We start from the raw sequence: 10,185 nt of genomic DNA, 5'->3' as shown, positions 1-10,185 counted from the left end.
AAGACTGAAATAATAGTTGCTGTTCATGATAAATGATCAATCTGATGATGGAAATTTTTGAATTAGCTCTGTTTTAATTTCCAAACTAGAAAATTAGATTGAAGAAGAGAATAGAATGGCTTGTCTAACACAGAAATGAAAGGAATGGATTTCCCACTCCTTTGCACAGATATGCATTCCCCTTGCATGAGTGCAGTATCAACCAGAGGAGAGCCCAACTTACAGATTTGGGTGCAAGCAAATCCGGAACTGCTGCAGTCAGTAGTACACTCACTTCAGAATTTGTAGGCTCTGATTTTTAGATGAGTATTTTCCTTTAAAGTAAATGCAGACCAGCTTTGTTTGTGTGTGTATGTATGTGTATGTGGACCAGATGCACAGATTTGTGAGCCTCAGAGAATTTCAGTGCTTCAAAGGATGTGATGTAAAATTCTGTACACTAAATTTATTTCTTCCCATGCAACTGTGTACAATCAGTTCTAATAGGAATGAGACACTTCCTGCACGTCTGTTTTTTAATGGAATCTGCTAAGTTTTATAAGGGCCATATTTAGCTGTACATCCTCTCAACTCTTAACTGTATTATCCTTTTAAGGAAGTCATTAACTGTTCACTAAACACTCTTCCTATAGTGGTTTTACAATGCATCCACATTGAAATGTGGTTCTCTGTGGGCTGAATAGCTCTTCATAGTAAAAGAACCAGTGCATATGTATGTCCTAGAATAAAGGAGGAGAACCCCTAAAATGTATGGCACAATTAGCAAATCATTTATTCTCGCTTGCCCTCCAACATCTGCTAGCACAAACGTAATTTCTTTAAGCTATTTATTTATTTATTTTTACAACTGATCCAGGGACTATTGCTCATGCTGCCCAGAAATTATATTTTCAGTCACATTTTTGTTTCAGCTTGAAGAAGGGAAATTATTTTCACATTCTGACTGGTTCAGCACTTGCAGTTGAAGCTGTTTTCTTCCTTGCGTCATTCTGGACTAGCTCCTACATTTCATCTCACACTGTTCTGTTATGCTTTCCATGTACAAAGTGGAATCATCAACTTCTAGCCTAAAAGGTCTATTTTAAGATGAAGGGGAAATAAAATGAGGAAGATTGTAAGTGAATTCTCCACGAAGAAGTTCACTGCATTTCCTCTTTATGAAAACAAACTGAAGACCGCCTCTGGCAAATATGGGGTTCATTTTAATGTAAATGTAAAGACCTTGATCCTTGAACCTACCACAGTCCTGCTCTATGAAGTATACAGAGAGTTTACATGGAGTTATAAATCAGAAAAAGAGAGCACCAAAATAAGTGATCTGTACTTCCTATGGAATAACAGTATTGTACTCTGCTAAACTGCACGTTAGTTTTTTGCTGTGCCCCTTATGCATTTGAATATTCAAATGTCAATAAATTAGAAACTGCATTCCTTTTCTCATTTACCTGCATCTGCTTCCTTTGCAAAAGAAAAAAAAAAATGAAACAAAACCAAAAAAAAAAACAACAAACACCCCAAACAAAACAACAACAAAACACCCATAGAAATTCTTACTTTCCAATGTATATGTTTTCTTCTTGTGGTTGTGGTTCTTTGTCCCTCTAACCCAGACTTGTGGAAGTACATGAGCAGGTGCCCAAACAATTTCAGGCATTCCCACATCAGAAAAACTACCCTTTCTGACTCTGTGGGACTCTGCAGCCCCTGGAGGTGGGTCAGACGTAACAGGAACAGCACACAGGCTCGCATGATCTCTGCCAGCCTCATCTGTGAGTTTCTCCTCCCACAGCAGTGGTAGACTGGAGACAAAAATAAATGGCAGGAAAATGATTATTCTACCTTATGTTTTTGAGAATTTTGATATTCGGGTTCTTTTCTCCTTTCTGATTCTGTCATGGGGAAGGCAAGAATGGATGGAATCACAACCCCCATGCAGTAGCAAAATGCCGAGGTGTGGACACACAAATAAGACCCACTAACCTAGATGTCTGCCAACATGTATTTCAAGAGAAAGAAACAATGGGATGGCTGGAGAGGACGGCACCTTGTCAATGTGTGTGCTGTGAACAGGCTAGTAATGAGCCTTGGGAAGGTATTCGTATGTGTCTGTATACTGTGGAGGAAGAGCACCATGAGCAACCACATCAGCTGGGACCAGCCCAGCAGGACCATGTTTCCAGCCAGTTCCCTGGCCCAGGCACGTTAGTACTTACAGTCAGTGCCAGGGCTTCTCAGCTCATCCTGGGACGCTGGTGGCATCGTAACCTCAGCCTGACTTGTGGTTGCTCTGCCATGCTCTGCCCAGCAGAGGGGAACAGGGGAGTGGGAAGCAGGTGGTAGGTCTTGTCTTCAGTCTGGCAAAAGGACACCTCATGCGCTCCCAGGCTCTGTGAAGCCAAGGGGCCACACCACATCCTTCTTCCCAAAACTGCAAATCCCAGGAGTCTGATAAGTGCAAAAATGCAGAGTAAAACATGGAGAAACTTCTTAGAGAGTTTTCCATTCATCTGCATTATAGGAGGCGTGACTGAGCTCTCAAGGTTGCTAGCCTAACATTTGGCATCCATTTAAAAAATATTTATTTTCAACATCCACATAAACAGGATCTTTCTTTTTTCTGCCCCTCTAAAAGAAAAAAAATATTCCCTGATATGTTTCTAGGAAGCTAATAGAGCATAAGAGTGTGTACAAAACTATATGTGTCGGCTCCCCATAAAGCTTGGTTGTGCTCAGGTGTTTGGAGGACTTGGTCCTTTATGAATGAAAACAAAAGAAATTCATTGAACTCAATATGCCTCAAAACAAAGATTCCTGAAGGAATAATGTAAGAACAATGCAAAGAAAATATTTCTATTTTTACAGAAAGTAATGGAAAAAAGTACTTTTCAAAAAAATCCACAACCTGCTTTTGCATAAATAGTCAGAGCTTAATTTTTCAGAAATTGTCCGGTGTTTTGTTTTGCTAGTTGGGGACTATGTCTCTCAATGGAGCAAGGAAAATGTCAGGATGGCAATGTGTGCAGCAGACATGATCTGAGTCACACAGAAGGGCTGTCATCTGCACGTTAAGCTTTAGGGGGATTCCAGAGGCCTCATTCATAACTTGGACCCCACTGAACAAGGCCCCGTGTAATCTCCCTGAAACATGCACAGCCAATTTACTTTTAGGAGTAGAAGTATACAACAAGTCGTTATTATTATACAATAGGAAATGCATGTGGGTGGTACGGTTTTGATTAAGGACTAGTTTACCTCTATTATATGCTGGAATAAATGACTACTCAGAGTGTGGGGCAATGGGGAGAACAGTGTTTTTGGTGGAGAATTTCAGTTTAAAAGTAGAACTCTGGTGTTTGGGGTAAAGGCAGATCCCTGCATCATAGATCTGGTGGAGGAATTACTGTGCACTGACTCCCGGAAGACGCACAGAATCATTTCACCTTGCTGGGCCTCCTTGACCAAAGGCTTCTGATAAAACTCCTCACCAAAGCCTTGGGGAAACTACAAGATTTGTTACAAGAGGAAACAAAACATTACTTTTTGCAATGGAGGAAGGTCACCAAGAGACTTTTTCAATTTATTTCTGGGACCTTCAATTCAATAGATTCATAAATGACCTAGACAAGGAGGTGAACAGCAAGGTGAGAACATTTTCTGGTCATATTCAGTGTATTCAGTATACCAAGGCACTCTGCATTCCCCAGGGCAGAGCTATAAAGTTCAACACGATGCATAAAACACATGAGATAAACTCCTGAACACATATCTCCTAGTGGCAATACTTGTAGCTCTAGACTGCCAATGGCATGCTGTATGTATAACTACACTGTAAATAGATTTATTTCAGTTTATCTTTTAATTAAATTCATGTCTGTAAGCTGCAAAAACCAAACACTTCCTGGGGACTCAGAAGAGCTGTGTCGGATGGAATGACGTTCTTCATCTTTGAAACAGGTCTCACAGCTAGTGAGAAAGTATGATTAAGAAAGACTAAAACATCTGGAAAACAGCTGATGATGACATCCCCCCAAGGGGCATAATCAAAATATCATGAAAGAATATTTTTGTTGCAGAAGCAAGGCCAGTATTGCACACAGAGAAGTTTTTCTTGGGAAAATAAAAAAATGTCCTTGTCGAAAGGCTTTTTATTCCTGTCTCCATTAAAATTTAGGAGAAAAAAATTGGAAACAGTAATTCCTCCTTTTTCGGACAATGAAAACAAATGCTTACTAATATCCCCATATTTAGACAGGCCAGCATACTTGGGGGATATAGTCATTCATTTGATATCAACGGCTCCTTTGTTTGTAGAAGCAAAAATAGCATTTGAATAACTCTCATGGACACTTCTGTCTTCAAGCACAACGTGGCTGTAATACAAAATTGCAAGTGATTCAAACCCCCTTTAAAATCAATGTCAAGATCCACTTCTTTAAAACTTTGCTGGAGAGGTTGACTCCAGAGGGTTTTGCAGGGTGTTTGGGTGAACATCAGCCAAGCCCCATCAGGTTCATTCCCAGAGCTGTTCTCCTGGGCTCTGCAGCAGCACAGGCCATGGCCAGCAGCCTTCCAGCAGGACAGCCCTCATTAGCCTTGGTTCTTAACTGGGCAGAGAGATAGCTGCACAACACAGCTCCTTTCTGCGAAGGAAGAGTGACCTGCCGGTGTCATCTTTAAAGCCTGAACTCATTTCCTCCCTGGCAGAGCCGGAGACTTGCTCTCATTCAGCGACACAGGGCTTGGCTCTGCCCTCCATGGCCATGTGCTGCAGGGGGTGGTGCAGAGCCAGGCATATCAGTCTCTAGCACAGCTCAGCCCACGATGACAATCAGAAGTGGTGGATGCTTGAAGGCGACCTGGGCCAGATTCTCAGCTGGCCCCATGCCACCCTGAAAGAGCTGTGACCTTTCCCACCCACCCTGTCAGAACAATGCCTTGTCTTCTCCCTGCAGTGTGTAGGCATCCCCTCCAAGTTTTGGCCCCAGATGCTCTGTCAATCCACATTTTGCATAATTTAGCCACCTGCACTGTCATCTAACAGTTATGTATCAGGGGAGAAGCTGTACTCGGAGAGCTCAGTCTACTCAAGTTTTCCTCCAAGACCTGCTCTGCAAAAGTGAAGGTGATGAGTTATTGTAAATCCCTCACATCAGGAATAGCACTGGACAGCTTGAGAATTAAGAAAAGGAAAGCCCTATATTTTAAAAGGGAGCAGAGAGGAAAACTGTCTACTTAACAGACTATTTTCCTAATCACCATAAAGTCCAGTTCTGGAAGGCTTTGCACAATTTACAATACATTTTGTGGGGAAAGGTATTTACAAGCATGGAGGTAACTGGTAAAGTGGATAAAATGGTAGATGTAGAAATTTGGCTTTCATAAGGAGCTGATGAGGGAAATTTTATGGGTGAGAGATCTCCTCTCTGGACTGCAGTGAACCAACTGATGGGAGAACATAAGGGGAAGTATTTGTTGAAATGGAGAAGAGGGGATCTCAATGAGAAATCTCAATGAGAAAGAAAAATAAATGGAAAAGTATGAATGGAGAATTAAGAGATTAGACTGAGAAGTTGGTTGTTTTTTTTTTTTAGTGTCTTCAGGAATGATCTTGACACAAAACACACAAGTGGCTTAAAAAGCCGGCTTGTGACATAGAGCTCCAGAACATTGCCAGCTTGTAATGGGATATTGGATGGGGAGAATGAGGTGACTGACACCTCTGAAGGCACAGGTAACAGAGGGGACTTAAAAAAGTGGAATGAAAAGTAGGAATTCAGGATTTCAGGGATAATAACTTAGGATTCCTACAATAAACCGGGAATTAAAAAGAATAAAGGAAATATGTAGGTGCTTCATTTATTGTCAGGCTATAAATCACCAGTGCAATGTGACAGACAGTGCAATAAGTAGTGAGACATTTCTAGTAGAACTCGGAATCGTTGATACTATTTTTCAAGCTACCGATAAGATGTAACCCAGAGGCGTGCGTTCAATTCTGGCTACCGGCAGTCAGAAAAGATGAACTGAGACTGGGAAAAATGCAAGGAAGGAGCAGCAAGTCACGTCTAACTTGTCCCAACCAGGAGGACATCTGTTCGTGATCTTGGTGCATGTGCTGGGTACATCCCGACCTGCAGCAAGGCAGGAACTGTCAGCACACACCTGGAGAAGTGAAACCTGCGAGCACGGTCAGGAGAGATGCAGCACAGCTGGGCAGCTCCTTGACCTGATTAATGAGGAGAATGGCACCCCAAGTGCTTCTTGGAGAGCATTCCCTCCCCTTGGCTTTCTAGCTGCCCCAGTCTCCTCTTACTAGACAGGACTGCATCAGGCCGGCTCCTCCAGCCTACGGAGGCAAGGCCTGGGCAACTGCTATGTATAGGTCCTTTTCTAGCTACTCAAAGTCATGGAGACTGTGATCCAGCTTCCTAGTCAGGGCAGTGGGGACAAAAGAATCTGATGAGTTTTAAGATGGAGCTTGATCCATTTAGTAAAGGACTTTAATGAGTTGTTAGACCACTTCTCAATGATGTAGGAGCCCCAAGTTCCTAGGAAGCTATAGGCTTTGTATTTTTTCATATGTACAGTACCAGCTGTGCTCCCAGAGGACCACTGGCAGCATCAAACAGCTCATTTCTGGAGTGTTGTGCAGAGCTACAGAAATGCTGGCTAGTACAGTTTTCAGATATTAACCTTTGATGATGACATTTAGTCAATCCCTGCTCGCGTGATGGTAGCAAAAGGTTCTTCCTTATTCCTGAACTTGGGTATTGCCTAGTTCTGTTCTATTTCTAGAGTATTTTTCTCCACTTCTTTTACATGTCGGCATTTTTTCAGCATGATATTTTTCCAATATGTCTTGTGGGCAGCAGTTGCTATTACCAGCGTCTTGTGCCTGTCTCTGTGCAATTTGTTTTTCCCCTCACAGCAGCATTAAGTTAATACAATCCTGCCATCACCTGCAGTGTTTCCAAGGTGAGTCAAGCCATTTCAATAGGATCTCAGAAGCAGGCATGCTCAGCTGCAGCAACTTCTGGCACATGGTAAGCACCACATTCCAACATGCCAGCAGCAATTAGCTCTGCAGCATGAAGTCAGCCTCAGTAACAAAATAAGGGAAGTGAGAAAATGGTGAGGAAATGGGAGAGTAGCAGTCCAAAATCCTGGGTAGTCAGAACCATCTGAGATCCCACACTGTGAAGGCTGGGTGAGATATCTATTAGTAAGGCTGCATGACTCAACGCTTCAGTTCCTCTTCACGTCCTCGTGCAGCTGTGCTTAAGTTGGGGACAGTCCACGTGGCTTCAGAATTTTTGCCTGAGTTTTAAAGAGTTACCAGAATGTAATGGGAAATGTGATCACAAGGAGTCCGGACTTGGTAGCTTTCTTGTTTAGTTAATAAGCCCTTTTGTTTAGACTTAGCAATTTCCTGTGGTCTACACCGTATTTCCAGAGAGGAAACTCAAGTGCTACTGTACAACTGCTGTCTGTAAGTACCATCAAAGAAATACAACATACAAGCCACTTTCCTTTATTTCACAATTCGGAAGTAATCACCCTCTTCTGTAGTCATGCCCCTTTTACTCAAAGTTTTCCATGTACTTCCCCTTAACACAAAGTCACTTTCTGTTGCTAAAATTAATGCTCCCTGGATACTGATCTCGTGCTAGAAGAGCTGGTAACACCACTGACTCTTCACCACCTGCATACGTTTCTCTCCCCAACCAACACCTTGGCAAGAGTCAAACCTGCCCCCAGGTGCAAACTGGTCCAGCACAGAGTCCGTTCCCCAGCACCCTACACATGGCACCTACTGACCTGCTTTGCCTTCAGCTCCTGAGCACTGTGCTCACACTGTCCTATCCCACATAGAGGTACCCAAAAGAATTGACTCAACCTGCCCAGCCATGCTGGGTCTAGGATTGGTGGCCTCTTGGTTTCCAACTCCACACACCATGAGCCAAATTCCCATCTAGCACTACAGTGACATTTATTAAAACCAAATACAATCTCTCAAAGTTTTGTAGCATCCTGTTGCTGTCCAAAGACAAGAAGAGCATCATCACTTAACAATACAAAAATAAATAGAAAAGGAAAATTAAGTGGGGTATGTTATGACTAGTTGCCAACCAGGCAACTCATGTTATTCCATCAGACCCTCACAGAGTTCATTCCTATAACAATGATTAAATCTGTTGTCAGTAATCTGGCTAGAGATGGACCAGGAGGCTGAGTTAAAACAGGGGAAATAAAATCATAGCAATAAAGGAAAATGAGTCCAAAATAATATGCATAGCAGCAAACAGTAAGAAATCTGTTTTCTCTTTTCGGCACTGTTAACAGTTATTAGATTTTTATGTGAACATTACAGGTGTGCATGTAGGATACATCAAGTAGCTATAACCCAAGTTCTTGCAGAAGGCTTCAGTTGTGAATGCAGAGTAACCAAAAATGCTGTGCTGTCCTGTGCTGCTGGCCCCATGTGAGCCTATACCCTCCAAAGTGCCAGCTGGTTTGGCATGGGAAGTCTGGGAAGGGATCTGGAAAATATGTTCACAAAGATGCTATTTAAGGGACAGAGATTCTAACCAGCAAATTTGTGGTCAGATTTTATCGTAACATGTGTATTTATTGTTTACCCAGAAAATTGACTAATTAACAGTTCTTCTTATAGCCACAGCAACTGAAAGTAATTGTAGTGCTCAGTGACTCGGAAGCCAAGCTGCAGTTTGCATTTCTAGCCAAGGCTCTTCCCTGAGTCCTTTGCCAATGGGTGTTTTAGAGTGAAACAATCTCCCTGTCCTTCCTTTGGAAAGACTGTCTCATAAGCCTTCAAAATCCCATATCGTCTCCTCTTTCCCTTCTTGTTGCCACATCGTCTCTGCAGAGGCTGCCACCAAGACTGGTGGTCCCTTGCTCATGGCAGACAGTGCTGGTGAGGGACTGATGGGAGTGAGTGGAACAGTCCCCAGCTGATGGGGAAAAGATTGCCCATGTCCAGACTCCTGAGGCCAGCCCCAGTCTTACCCATAGCATTATAAACACACAAGATGCATAATTCTGGTTCATTAACCATGAAGTAGGAGTGGTTTAGCCACCTAGAAACCTCAGCAGGCTGGTGGGGAAGGTGGCCAGAGCAGCAGGTCCTGCCTTGCTCTATCCTGGCAGCTGCGGACAGCGTGTGCTGGCTCGGGGTGGCTGTCGTGGCTCAGAGCTGGGGACAAGCAAGTACTCCGCCTGCCTAGAAATTGCGAAATATTGACAGATGGGTGGACTTTAATTTGTGGAGGCAAACTCTTATGTCACTATATTGGGGGTGATTGTGGACTGTTCTCGCTTTTCCAGTTAGTCCAAGGTCATTTCATTGGAAAGTGCATGTTTTCCCACATGCAAGTTTTGAGGTTTTTCTTTGAAGCATGGTCTGGGAGTGACATTTAACTGGATTTTAAGGGTTTCCCAAAGGGAGCTCCATGGGCAGAGAGTCCAAAGGCTGTTGAGCAGCGCTCTATGGATGCTGTTCTGTACAGATGTGGCACTAGCAATGCTATCCAACCACATGCAACAGAGCAGGCTGTCTTTCATCTGCCCTTCCAAACCATCACGGCATTTTATTTCAGCTTTTAGCCAAGGAAAAGACTGGGATAGTTTCCCCTGGGAGCAGCTGGTGGGCCTGGAGGCTGGGCTACAGATCTAAACCTAAAGCTTCATTCTGTGTAGAAGTCTAACTAAAAGCGAAGTAGCATTAGAAGAAACTTGTCTTGATACTATCGTTGCAGTCTCATTTTCCTCCCAGGCTAAAGATTTGTGTTTAAATTAACTCTACATTTCTAACTGGACTTTTCATCTAACAGGATTGGCATGGAAAAGCTGTCATAAATTGTTTCCCCATCCTTTTTAATTTTTTTTTTTTTAATCAAACAAACTCTGGAGGAAACTGCTTTACAAAAAAAAAAAAAATTTCCAATGAAATTAGGAGACCAATCTTAGTCTCAGTTTCACACTGATTTCTGGAGCAGTCACATAAAAATACAGGTGTAAAATGCTGCAGAAAATTTGGTTCTGGAAAATTTCATCTAACATATTTCATGAAAAGTATGTTTATATTTGGAGTTATATATAATTTTTTATATATGTAAGATTTTCAGGCTACTATTAATGCCCAGAATGTTAAAAATTGGCTCACTG

The sequence above is a fragment of the Columba livia genome, chromosome 2, assembly GCF_036013475.1.
Source record: "Columba livia isolate bColLiv1 breed racing homer chromosome 2, bColLiv1.pat.W.v2, whole genome shotgun sequence".
In the NCBI taxonomy this organism is placed as follows: domain Eukaryota; kingdom Metazoa; phylum Chordata; class Aves; order Columbiformes; family Columbidae; genus Columba; species Columba livia.
This window is presented reverse-complemented; position numbering follows the sequence as displayed.